The sequence below is a fragment of the Pelobates fuscus genome, chromosome 5 (genome assembly GCF_036172605.1).
Source record: "Pelobates fuscus isolate aPelFus1 chromosome 5, aPelFus1.pri, whole genome shotgun sequence".
Lineage (NCBI taxonomy): Eukaryota > Metazoa > Chordata > Amphibia > Anura > Pelobatidae > Pelobates > Pelobates fuscus.
Genome location: NC_086321.1, coordinates 329,077,230 through 329,091,918, shown reverse-complemented (window position 1 = coordinate 329,091,918; position 14,689 = coordinate 329,077,230). Strand labels below are relative to the sequence as shown.

Sequence of the window (14,689 nt, the reverse complement as noted above, 5' to 3'; positions counted from 1 at the left end):
GTGTTCTGAAGCCCCCTCTTATTTCCGGATTCTGCAGAGGAGGGTGGGGGGCTTCTTGGGTAAGGAGGTCAAAAACGTCAGCCTGCGTCCGCCATCTTGGTAGAGGCAGGCCAGTACAGCATAAGAAGGTCCTAAAGAAGTCTCACATATACCTCCCATTCAAATGGTTGTTATAGTGTGCCATGGAGTATACTGCCACCGATAGGCGCCTGTTCCCACAATACATTTACACTAAAGGTATTAGGTGATTTATTTTTTTTCACTGCTACCTTGATTGTCCCTTTATATATTGAAGTGTAATTATGTACTGATACATCTTTAACGTTACAGGCAGTCATTCCAGATGGGGGAGTTGAATGACAAGATGTTGATTACAGGGAATTTGTGACATTGACATAGAAACACATGGAGGGGCTGGGGGGGGGGGGGATGAGACACATGGAGGGGCTTGGGGGGAATAGAGATACGAGGGGGGAGGAGACACATGGATGGACTGGGGGAATGAGACACATGGAGGGAGGCGAATAGAGACACATGGAGGGGCTGAGGGGGAGAAAGAGACACACAGCGGGGTGAGAGAAGAAACACAAAGGGACTGGAGGAGAGAGACAAGACACAGAAGTGCTGGAAAAAGTGAACAAGAGAAAAGGGAGAATGAGACACACTGAGGTGTTGGAGTGGAAGAAAGAGACACACAAAAGGGCTGGGAAGGGAAGAAAGAGATAAAGGGTCTGGGACTAAGACACACACGAAAGGGGCTTGGCAAAGAAAGACACACAAAAGGGACTTGGGGTAATGAGACATACAGAGGAGCTAGAAAAGGGGAAAAAGAGATACACAAAGGGGCTTGGAGGAAGTAAAAGATACAGAAAGGGGAATTGTAAGAGACATCAAAAGGGGAAAAATGGGAGATAAGGTGCACTGAAGCAAGCAATATAATGAACCAGTTATTGAGACAGTTCATCAGCACAGGAGAATGTGCCAATTATTTGATTGACAGGTGATAGAAAGATGTCTTATTAAAGGGACACTATAATCACCAGAACCACTACAGTTTAATGTTGTAGTTCTGGTATCTATTGCCTGTCCCTGCAGGCTGAGCACTGTAAATGCTGCCTTTTCAGAGAAAGGGTTGTGTTTACATTGCTGCCTTGGAACACCTCTAGTGGCAGTCACTCAGATGGCCACTAGATTTGTTTCCTAGTTCACTGGTTGCACAATGTGCAGCACTTACGTTGAGCTTCTCCACACTCTGCATGGAGGTACTGAATGTTCCCCATAGAGATGTATTGATTCACGTGTGCGCAATAGCCTCCCGATGCTTTCCTATGGCTGGGTTTGCAATGGATTGGTTGAGATCATCAAGTTTGATCTCTGCCAAAGTGAAGAGCACAAAATAAGCAATATAACATCATAATTTATAACTATGCAGCAGCATTTCCCAAGCAAGACAAACCTCCTCCATGACACCGGCTGTTAGTTACCATAACACAACGCATGCACTGTGGTTGCTATGGTTAGAGAGTACAAGAACTGCAGTACAAGAACTGCTGGAAAAATTGATTGGTAACAGATCAAAGAACACGGTGTAGTTAATATCAAAAAAACAATAAAATGGGCAGCAACATACATATACAAGCGACTAAATTTGAGTGTAAGCTCACGATATAGAATGCATGTGCGCTCCTAAATAAACTATAAATATAACCAAAATTTATATAAATATAAATATATTTATTATTAAATGATAAATAAAAAGATAGCTGGATAGATCTATAGTTGATAAGATTAATATAATATATGATGTATGATATAATATAGCTATCTAGATAAGTAAAAAACACACAATGATATAAAAATGAAACAAAATATAAATGAGAAAACTCAATAAAAGTACCTTACCTCGGTGGGGGCCCCCACCGAGGTATAAACCAGAGGAATACTCGGGAGCAGGACGAAGTCCGACGTGTGAGGTGTGTAGTGCTGGACCGCGGTCGGTATCTTCTAAAAAGACCGCGGTAAGTAGAAAAGGCACTCCAACAGGGAACACGTTGCACCACGGTCGGTGCCTTCAAAAAAGACCGCGGTGTACGGAGACCGGCCGGCAGCAAAACACGCTTCAAGTAGACACTCACGGGGATTCCTGCACCCGACCTCTTCCTGCAACAGCTGATCAGGGTGTCGAGCTAACAGCTGTGGCTTATCGACGCGTTTCGTCCCGCCCACGGGACTTTCTCAAGATGCAGAAACAGCCACAGTTCGAACTTTAAATACACCCATCAATTAGCCATTAAGTATAGAATAAGTGAACAAATAGAATTGAATGAAGATGAATAAAGATAACCACGAAAATAATAAGTAAAGCTACCCATAAGGCACACAGAGGAAAAGGGGAAAACCCCTAAAACATCCATATATATACATGAATTTTTAAAAATAAAAGGCAAAAATGTACCAATAAACACCTATAGTACAGAACCCATGTAACTTAAAGGGACAGATACTGATCGTGTATATAAATGACAATAAGCTTCAAGAGCGATCTAGAATCACCAGTGCTTATAATATGTGCTTATATATCTCTCTATAATATATCTCTCATGATATTTACACAAAAATATCTATACCAAACCAAAGAACCGACATAGAAATATGCAAATATAAATAAACAAACGAACCGGATGGTAGAGACCTTAGAATAAATCTAACTCTTCGTAGAAGACACAGAAGAAAGGTATAAGCCCCTAGAAGTTATTTCTACCTTTTCAAAAAGGGGCCAAAAATTACAGCAATAAATGACTATAATACAGAACCCATATTAATTATATATAGGGGCAAACATTCGTTGTGTATAGGGGTTTAGAGAGCGATCCATAATCGCAAGTGCTTATGGTATATACCCCATAATATTTGCACAAAAACATCTGATCAGGACCCAAAACCACAGAACCAGCATAAGGGTATACAAATGTGAATGAACAGAGAAAAACTAATAATAAAGCCCTTAGAACAAATCTAACTCCTCATTCAGGCCGTTGGGTGTCATGGTATTCAACCTAAAAATCCACATGGATTCGCATTTGATAAGTTCCCTCTTCCTTTTAGCCATATCTTGGAATGGGGGAATATGCGTTAGGCCCAATAACCTAATGCCAGAAGGATTATTATCGTGAAAAGTAGAAAAGTGTCGAGCTACTGAAGATTTGCAGTTGTTACGAATTATAGCTGTTCTGTGTTCACGGAACCTGCATTTCAAGGGTCTTATTGTTTGGCCCACATACTGCCGATCACAGGGACAAATTAACAAGTATACCACAAAGGAGGTGTTACAGCTGATATCCGATTGAACAAAAAAGTATTCAGAGCTGTTAAAGGGGCTAAAACTCGAGGTAGAATGCCAAATATAGCCACATGTCAAGCATTTAGTGTGACCACAACGTTTACTTGTGAAGCCCTTTTTTGTCAGTGTCGTTTTCCTCTCTTTGTGGCATGGCAATTTGGAGGGTGCTAGAATGTTCTTCAAGCTAGGTGCCTTCCTGAATGTGACTCTTGGTAAATCCGAAATGCAAAAAGATAGCCAAGGATCTTTCCTCAAAATGGGCCAATACTTATGAAAAATCTCGATGATGTCATCATATGCTTTACTAAAAGAAGTTGTAAAGATAGGTGTTGTACCCTTACCCACTTCCTTGGTGCTGATGTTAAACTTAGCTGTCTTACATTTCGGGACTTGAACATTGTCCAAAAGTTGGAGAATCATATAGTGCTCATCTGTATGTGGTTTCTGCTCGTGATATGCACTTACGAGGGATTGCCTAGGGCTGTGAAGATCCATATCATGATTCCCAAGGGTGGAAGTATCACCATAATTATGCCCTTTCAGATAAGCCTTCAGTATCTTGTGCGATGGATAGGACTTCTCAACGAAACGTTGACATAAAACAAAGGATTCTCTTTCATAATCAGACAGGAACGCACAGTTCCGTCTGATTCTGATGAATTGTCCCAGGGGGATGTTGTGTATCCATGTGGGATGATGACAGCTATTGGCGTGTAAATAACCGTTCACATCCACACTCTTTTGGAAAGTTTTGGTAATGATTCTGTTCCCAAGACCTGTAAGAGTTAGGTCTAGAAAATCAATTGTGGACCTGTGTTTCTTATGCGTGAAAGAAAGACCCCATCTGTTGTTGTTAATATAGGTCATAAAATTGTCTATATCTTTCCAATCACCCCTCCAGACAATTAGAATGTCATCGATAAATCTTCGATACAGGGCGAGTCGCTCCATCCAGTGTGGTTCCGCAAAGATCATTTCTTGTTCCCAATGGCCCATAAACAAATTTGCGTAGGAAGGAGCGAAACTCGCCCCCATCGCCGTTCCCTTTTTCTGTATAAAGAATTTTCCATTAAATTCAAAATAGTTGTGTTTCAACATAAATTCAGTGAAACTAATAATGAATTGTGATTGTTTCTCAGGAAGGAGTGGGTCTGCTCCTAGATAAAGGGAAAGGGCTTTTAGGCCCAAAGTGTGGTCAATGTTTGAATAGAGGGCTGCAACGTCTATAGTTAGCCAACAATATTGTTCGGACCATTCAATCTCCTTAACTAGGGACAACACATGTCCTGTGTCTTTCACAAAGGATGGCAAATGGGGAACATATCTTTGTAGATGGAAATCAACCCACTTGGAGATAGGTGAAATCAATGAATTTATACCCGATATTATAGGGCGGCCAGGGGGGTTGGTAAGGGACTTATGCACCTTAGGCAGGTAGTAAAAAATGGGAATCTCTCCTTGTGCTGAAAGAAAAAAGCTCCTTTCTTTTTTGTCAATAGCACCACACAGTGAGGCTGCTTCTATGAGGTCTCTCAGTTCACCCCTAAAGCGCAAAGTGGGATCACTTCCCATAGGGGAACAAGAGGAAGGAAGGAACAGTCCAGCCAAAATGAGATGTCTTTGAGAGGTCTGTTCAATCTATCCTCCCATACTCTCAACATAGGAGAAATCTCCTTGCTTAACAAAGGATTGAAATATGCCCCAGACAGATTACCCAATATCATCGATCTGTTTAAGGACCTTAACTACTTTGTCAGGAAACTGACTGTAGTTAGATCCTTCAACATCAGAGATTCTAAAGGCGTGGAGGTTTGCCCTAAAACCTTTAATACTCCACAGGATAAAATTGTCTTTTATAATTTAATTTCTCTTCTGGATGAACAGGAAGGGCCATCAAGTCAGTTTGAGGATACATCAAACATCATAGAGGCCATTATTCCATCTGGCCTGAAACCCCCTTCTATGTATTATCCCCAGATAGATAAAGGTCCGTATATCCAAATGTTTTATGATTTGGTCTTGAACGACCTGAGAATTCTCTGTAATAATCTTAAAAAGAGAAAAGATCGAGTTTGCAGTAATCTGGATAAAGCTGAATTAGCAGCTATTACTAGTTTGGAAACTAATAACAACCTCATCATTAAAGGGGCGGACAAGGGAGGGGGGATTGTTTTGTTGGATAGAGCTGCTTATCTGAAGGAATCAGAGCGAATACTCGAAAATAGAGATTATTTTGAGGTCTTGGGAAGTGATCCCACTTTGCGCTTTAGGGGTGAACTGAGAGACCTCATAGAAGCAGCCTCACTGTGTGGTGCTATTGACAAAAAAGAAAGGAGCTTTTTTCTTTCAGCACAAGGAGAGATTCCCATTTTTTACTACCTGCCTAAGGTGCATAAGTCCCTTACCAACCCCCCTGGCCGCCCTATAATATCGGGTATAAATTCATTGATTTCACCTATCTCCAAGTGGGTTGATTTCCATCTACAAAGATATGTTCCCCATTTGCCATCCTTTGTGAAAGACACAGGACATGTGTTGTCCCTAGTTAAGGAGATTGAATGGTCCGAACAATATTGTTGGCTAACTATAGACGTAGCAGCCCTCTATTCAAACATTGACCACACTTTGGGCCTAAAAGCCCTTTCCCTTTATCTAGGAGCAGACCCACTCCTTCCTGAGAAACAATCACAATTCATTATTAGTTTCACTGAATTTATGTTGAAACACAACTATTTTGAATTTAATGGAAAATTCTTTATACAGAAAAAGGGAACGGCGATTTCCTACGCAAATTTGTTTATGGGCCATTGGGAACAAGAAATGATCTTTGCGGAACCACACTGGATGGAGCGACTCGCCCTGTATCGAAGATTTATCGATGACATTCTAATTGTCTGGAGGGGTGATTGGAAAGATATAGACAATTTTATGACCTATATTAACAACAACAGATGGGGTCTTTCTTTCACGCATAAGAAACACAGGTCCACAATTGATTTTCTAGACCTAACTCTTACAGGTCTTGGGAACAGAATCATTACCAAAACTTTCCAAAAGAGTGTGGATGTGAACGGTTATTTACACGCCAATAGCTGTCATCATCCCACATGGATACACAACATCCCCCTGGGACAATTCATCAGAATCAGACGGAACTGTTCGTTCCTGTCTGATTATGAAAGAGAATCCTTTGTTTTATGTCAACGTTTCGTTGAGAAGTCCTATCCATCGCACAAGATACTGAACGCTTATCTGAAAGGGCATAATTATGGTGATACTTCCACCCTTGGGAATCATGTTATGGATCTTCACAGCCCTAGGCAATCCCTCGTAAGTGCATATCACGAGCAGAAACCACTTACAGATGAGCACTATATGATTCTCCAACTTTTGGACAATGTTCAAGTCCCGAAATGTAAGACAGCTAAGTTTAACATCAGCACCAAGGAAGTGGGTAAGGGTACAACACCTATCTTTACAACTTCTTTTAGTAAAGCATATGATGACATAATCGAGATTTTTCATAAGTATTGGCCCATTTTGAGGAAAGATCCTTGGCTATCTTTTTGCATTTCGGATTTACCAAGAGTCACATTCAGGAAGGCACCTAGCTTGAAGAACATTCTAGCACCCTCCAAATTGCCATGCCACAAAGAGAGGAAAACGACACTGACAAAAAAGGGCTTCACAAGTAAACGTTGTGGTCACACTAAATGCTTGACATGTGGCTATATTTGGCATTCTACCTCGTGTTTTAGCCCCTTTAACAGCTCTGAATACTTTTTTGTTCAATCGGATATCAGCTGTAACACCTCCTTTGTGGTATACTTGTTAATTTGTCCCTGTGATCGGCAGTATGTGGGCCAAACAATAAGACCCTTGAAATGCAGGTTCCGTGAACACAGAACAGCTATAATTCGTAACAACTGCAAATCTTCAGTAGCTCGACACTTTTCTACTTTTCACGATAATAATCCTTCTGGCATTAGGTTATTGGGCCTAACGCATATTCCCCCATTCCAAGATATGGCTAAAAGGAAGAGGGAACTTATCAAATGCGAATCCATGTGGATTTTTAGGTTGAATACCATGACACCCAACGGCCTGAATGAGGAGTTAGATTTGTTCTAAGGGCTTTATTATTAGTTTTTCTCTGTTCATTCACATTTGTATACCCTTATGCTGGTTCTGTGGTTTTGGGTCCTGATCAGATGTTTTTGTGCAAATATTATGGGGTATATACCATAAGCACTTGCGATTATGGATCGCGCTCTAAACCCCTATACACAACGAATGTTTGCCCCTATATATAATTAATATGGGTTCTGTATTATAGTCATTTATTGCTGTAATTTTTGGCCCCTTTTTGAAAAGGTAGAAATAACTTCTAGGGGCTTATACCTTTCTTCTGTGTCTTCTACGAAGAGTTAGATTTATTCTAAGGTCTCTACCATCCGGTTCGTTTGTTTATTTATATTTGCATATTTCTATGTCGGTTCTTTGGTTTGGTATAGATATTTTTGTGTAAATATCATGAGAGATATATTATAGAGAGATATATAAGCACATATTATAAGCACTGGTGATTCTAGATCGCTCTTGAAGCTTATTGTCATTTATATACACGATCAGTATCTGTCCCTTTAAGTTACATGGGTTCTGTACTATAGGTGTTTATTGGTACATTTTTGCCTTTTATTTTTAAAAATTCATGTATATATATGGATGTTTTAGGGGTTTTCCCCTTTTCCTCTGTGTGCCTTATGGGTAGCTTTACTTATTATTTTCGTGGTTATCTTTATTCATCTTCATTCAATTCTATTTGTTCACTTATTCTATACTTAATGGCTAATTGATGGGTGTATTTAAAGTTCGAACTGTGGCTGTTTCTGCATCTTGAGAAAGTCCCGTGGGCGGGACGAAACGCGTCGATAAGCCACAGCTGTTAGCTCGACACCCTGATCAGCTGTTGCAGGAAGAGGTCGGGTGCAGGAATCCCCGTGAGTGTCTACTTGAAGCGTGTTTTGCTGCCGGCCGGTCTCCGTACACCGCGGTCTTTTTTGAAGGCACCGACCGTGGTGCAACGTGTTCCCTGTTGGAGTGCCTTTTCTACTTACCGCGGTCTTTTTAGAAGATACCGACCGCGGTCCAGCACTACACACCTCACACGTCGGACTTCGTCCTGCTCCCGAGTATTCCTCTGGTTTATACCTCGGTGGGGGCCCCCACCGAGGTAAGGTACTTTTATTGAGTTTTCTCATTTATATTTTGTTTCATTTTTATATCATTGTGTGTTTTTTACTTATCTAGATAGCTATATTATATCATACATCATATATTATATTAATCTTATCAACTATAGATCTATCCAGCTATCTTTTTATTTATCATTTAATAATAAATATATTTATATTTATATAAATTTTGGAAAAATTGATTGACAGGTTTTTCTCCCAATCTATACATTTGCTAGCAAAACTGGTAGCACAATGAATAGATGGAATATTATGTGCTTTAAAGGAGCACTATAGGGTTAGGAACACAAACATGTATTCCTGACCCTATAGTGCAAAACTAACCATTATGGTGGCTTGCCTCCCCTTATCCCCCCCTTAAAAGCATGAAAAAAAACTTAATTCCAGCGCTGTGCGGGTCTGCCGGCATTGGCCCCGCCCCCTTGGTGATATTATCAGAATTGCCACTTTTTAGCCAATCCAATTCTTACCCATGGGGAAAGCAATGGATTGGCTAAAATTGGCAAGGGGCGGGGCCAAATGCCATTTTGGCCAATCAGCACCTCCTCATAGAGATGCATTGAATCAATGCATCTCTATGAGGAAAATTCAGCATCCCCATGCAGAGTGGGGGATGCTGAACGGCAGTGCTGTCTACTGTGCAGCACTGAACCAAGAAGCACCTCCAGTGGCCATCTGAGGAGTGGCCACTTGGAGGTTTTCCTAGGGAGCAATGTAAACCCTGCCTTTTCTCTGAAAAGGCGGTGTTTGCATGAAAATGCCTGCATATAATGATTATACTTACCAGAACAACTACATTAAGCTGTAGGTGTTCTGGTGACTATAGTGTCCCTTTAAAAAGAGCAAAAATAGTGTTTGCCCTTTAAAATAAAAGATTTTTACTTTTCCAGCAACGAGGCTTCCTCAGCACTGCTGGCCTCCCCATCTCCGCTGACATCATTATGGATGAAACAAAAATAATGGGGGTCCAGACCTCACGGTCGAAACGTTGCTGTGGTTCCAATAAAAGTGCCTGTATTGAACCAAGGAGTGCCTGGACCACCTTTATTTTTGTTTAATCAATTATGGAAATCTGGTGTTTGGTTCCGGTACAGTAAGCACCCTGGCTCTGCTTGATGGGAGTGAGTGCAGTTCCATATATTACTTAGCCCCTTAAGGACGCAAGACGGTTCAGGACCGTCATCGGCATTTTTGCGTTGCCGACCGACGACGGTCCTGAACCGTCCTAAATTTAAAATGTACTTACCCGATCGCCGTCGTTCCCCCGGCGGCGATCGGCGTTGCTCCCGTTGTGGGGAGACTGCCTGCAGCCCAGACAGTCTCCCCATGGCGGATTAGGACCCCTGGGGCCATGTGATCGCCCATCAGGGCGACCACATGGTCACAATAGGTGTCCTAGTCTCTGCCTGCAGGGGGACTGTCTGTGCTGACAGGCAGTCTCCCTGCCAGTGTAAAATCATAAAAAAAATTAAAGTGAAAGGTAATAAAAAAAAAATATTATTATATATGTGTATATATATATGATATATAGACATATATTATACCTATATAATATATGTCTATATATCATATATATAATGTCATGCTAAGTGTATTTTTATATTAATATGTACATATATTAATATAAAAATACACTTATAATTAAATTACACACGTATATATATAATATATATAATAACTATATATATTGTATATATATATTATTATAAAATACAAATAATACGTAAATTAAATTAAATAAAAAAAATTAAAAACAATAATAAAAAATGTAAAAAAAAATTATATATCTATACAAAATTTTATTCTAACTGTATTTTGATATTAATATGTATATATTTATATCAAAATACACTTAGAATGAAATTGTATATATATCTATGTATATATAAATAAATAAAAAGAATACGAACTATTCATATGTCCATATACAAAATGACATAAATAATTATATAAATATACACGTAGACTTCAAATATATAAATATGCATATATATTTAAATTCTACGTGCGTATTTATGTAATATTTTTACATAATTAAGTTATTTTATTGATTGCAATTTAAGGGACCTGCCTGCCAACCCAGGCCAAAAGTCTAGAGAATTTAATTTGCTAGCATTGTATTTTACCCTGTAACGTTCTACGACACCCTAAAACCTGTACATGGGGGGTACTGTTTTACTCGGGAGACTTTGCTGAACACAAATATTAGTGATTCAAAACAGTAAAACATATCACAGCGATGATATTGTCAGTAAAAGTGACTATTTTTGCATTTTTCACACATAAACAGCACGTTTACTGATGATATAATTGTTGTGATACATTTTCCAGTTTTGAAACACTAATATTTGTGTTCAGCAAAGTCTCCTGAGTATAACAGTACCCCCCATGTACAGGTTTTATAGCGTTTTTGAAAGTTACAGGGTCAAATATATGGGTCAAATATTTTTACATTGAAAATGGCCAGGTTGGTTACGTTGCCTTTGAGAGCGTATGGTAGCCCAGGAATGAGAATTACCCCCATGATGGCATACCATTTGCGAAAGAAGACAACCCAAGGTATTGCAAATGGGGTATGACCAGTTTTTTACTTTTTTCACACACAAACAAATATGAACGCTAACTTTGGCCAGTGTTTGCGACTAAGTGGCTACTAAAAAAGTCTGGACATACCCCATATTGAATACCCTGGGTTGTCTACTTTAAAAAATATATGTACATGTGGGGTGTTATTCAGCGATTTATGACAGATAATAGTGTTACAATGTCACTATTGATACATTTTAAAAATATATGTTTTGAAACCGCAATATCCTACTTGTACTTATCGCCCTATAACATGCAAAAAAATAGCAAAAAGCATGTAAACACTGGGTATTTTTAAACTCAGGACAACATTTTGAATCTATTTAGCAGTTTTTTTCATTCACTTTTGTAGATGAATAAAAGATTTTTCACATAAAAGTCAAAAAACATGTATTTTTTTCAATTTTTCATCATATTTTTTCATTTTTTTAAAATTAAATTACATGAGATTATATAAATAATGGTATGTAAAGAAAGCCCCTTTTGTCCTGAAAAAAACAATATATAATTTGTATATGAACAGTAAATGAGAGAGCGGAAAATTACAGCTAAACACAAACACCACAAAAGTGTAAAAAGATGCCTGGTCGCAAATGTACAACATCGCAAAAAAAGTCCAGTCCTTAAGGGGTTAAAGGATATCATTATGGAGGCATAGCTTCTTCCGGCAATGGTCCATTCCAGAGGTCCTCATCAAGGAGTATTAGGGGCATGTGTGGCGAGTGCATCCAATATTTCTCACAGGAAAGCGTTGGATCCAAATGAAATGCAACATTACGTGACTCGGTGCAGCAGAGGTGCCTAGAGGGGCTGTCAGTATGACAGCCACTAGAGGCATGTTTAACCCTTAAAAGTAAACATTGCCCTTTCTGCAAAACTACATTTTTTTTTCTTGATAGCTTAAACATACAGGACCACTGGACCCAGACCACTTCACTGAGATGAAGTGGTTTGGGTGACTTGAGTGGTCCTTTAAGTCAAATACCTTCCATAGCTTGCTCAATCTCAGGATCAAAACAGTCCTGAACATCTGTGGGAATTTCTAAAGTGAAGATTGCATGATTGATTCTTACCTTCTTCATCCCTGTAATCTCTGGAACATTCAAACCCTCGTATAATGAGCGTCATATCCCACAAAGCAAAATTGAGACAGGATTTTGTAGAGTGCCACATTTAACAGTGCGGCAATGCACCGATGGGCACAGGTGCCTTATTTTTATTTTTTTTAATAGATTTTTCGTGTCATTCGCTTTCAGCAGATGACATAACTTACATTTAACTTCTGAATGTTCTTTATCTAGTACTTTGCTTAAGTAACTGTTAATCCTTATGAAGTTATATTTTTCTTTTTCTGGAAGAGCGAATTCTGTACTTAATTGTTCAAATGATTTAAGATTTGATCCAATCATTAGGTCTTCTATATTTTGAATACCTGCTTTGGCCCAATTTTTTAAATTTAGATCTTCTATATTGTTTTCCAAAATTAGAATTGGTAAAGTGTTAATGATACGATTGTTAAGACCCATATTTTTTCTTATTTTGTTCCATGCTTCTCCAATATTTTGTAACACTATACTTTCAGAACATGGTTGGCAGTTATCTTTCTTTTTTTGCGTCAACCAAAAAAGGGTAGACAGATCTTTATTATATGACATTCTTTTTTCTATTGCATACCATCTCTCATGTTTAGACTCTGTATGTTGTGAGATAATGCAATGAGAGAGAGTACTCGCTTGATAGTATTGTTGTATCAGCGCAAGTCCTACTCCTCCATTTGCTTGTTTAATCGCCAAGAATTTTCTTGCCAGCCTAGGTTTCTTTGATTGCCATATAAATTTAGAGAAGGATTGTTGGATAAGTAATAGCCAGCTGTCGGGTACCTTCAAAGGAAGCATTCTGAATAGGTATAACCACTTTGGTAGAACATAGGATTTAACTATATTTATACGGCCCCACCAGGAGAATTCCAGATTTCTCCAATCTTTTAATAGCTTGTTCATTTTTAGAAGTAATGGGAGGAAATTAATCTCAACAATTTTGCTTGGATCTGTACAGATGTTAATTCCCAAATAATTAAATGATTTTTCAATCCAAGTAAAGTCAAACCTCTTTTTTATCTCTTTTTTTTCTTCCATATTTACATTACTCGCCAAAATAGTTGATTTGTCTGTATTTAATCTGTAGCCAGAAACCTGTGAAAACTTTTCTATAGTTGTCATGAGCTGTGTTATTGATTGTAACGGATTTTCTAAAGTTATGATCACATCATCTGCGTAAAGGTTTATTTTTATGTTTTCTTTCTTATGGTCAAAACCCGAGATGTTTTCTTCTTGTCTAATGGCAGATGCCAAAGGTTCTAATGAGATTATATAGAGTAAGGGGGATAGCGGACACCCCTGTCGTGTTCCATTAGATAATGGGAACCACTCTGAGCTAAAGCCATTCCCCTTTATTCTTGCTGTTGGGCCAGTGTATAGGGCAAAAATGTTCTCAAGAAGTCTTCCCTCCAATCCAAATCGCTGTAGTGTTTGTCTCATGAACTCCCAGTTGACCCTGTCGAATGCTTTCTCAGCATCTAAGGACAGGGTCAACATGGGAGTTCCAGTGGTCCAAGCGGAATCCAATATGTCAATCAATCTTCTGATGTTATGGGTTGAAGACCTCTCCGGGACAAACCCGACTTGGTCTCTGTTTATTATTTCTGATATAATTTTTTTTAAACGTTCTGCTATCATAGCAGAGTATATTTTAATGTCGGTATTCAACAATGAGATTGGACGATAATTCTTTATCTTCTCTGCATCCTTTTCTTGTTTAAGGATAGGCACTATATTTGCTTGTAACAATTCTGCCGGAATGCTATTAGGTGTAACAAAGGAATTGAAAACTTCAATTAGGTCCGTTTTAATATTATTTCCTAACAATTTGTAAAAAAGGTTATCAAATCCATCTGGACCAGAGGATTTATTCTTTTTTAATTTGTTGATACAGAAAATCAGTTCTTCTTCTTGAAAAGTTTTATTAAGCTCCTGCAGTTGTATTTGTGAAATTTTTGGACTCTTTATGTTCTCGAGAAATGCACTAATGTTCGCCGTTTCGGTAGGATCTTTAATATTGTATAGATCTTGATAGTAATTTTTGAAGGCTTCTGCTATTTTTTCAGGTCTCAAGATAGTCTCTCCATTATCAATAATTTTGGTGATGATTCTTTTTGATTTTTCTTTTTTTATTCTGTTCGTCATTAGTTTTTCTGCTCTATTTCCGGTGTAGTACCATTTCTGTTTTAAGTAATGCAACGCATTATTAGCCTTTGTCATAAGGTGTTCATTAATTAATTTTTCAGTGTCTATAATTTCATTAGTAATACTCCGAGATGGTTTATTTTTATTTTGTTCAAGTAAATTGTCTAGTTTTATGTACAATTCAGCTAAATTTGCCTTTTTTTAATTTAATTTATTCTCTTTTGCTGCTAAGCTTATAAAAAGGCCCCTTATTACTGATTTATAAG

The 14,689-nt window shown here is 38.5% G+C and overlaps 1 long non-coding RNA gene across 1 annotated transcript in view; it reads left to right on the top strand.

The window, feature by feature from the left end:
* Positions 1–79: 79 nt before the first annotated feature.
* LOC134611620 (uncharacterized) overlaps positions 80–14,689 on the top strand; it is a 38,307-nt gene continuing 23,697 nt past the window's right edge. Inside the window, exon 1 of the long non-coding RNA XR_010090905.1 lies at positions 80–237. This is a non-coding gene — a long non-coding RNA (uncharacterized LOC134611620). The remainder of the gene's footprint in view (positions 238–14,689) is intronic.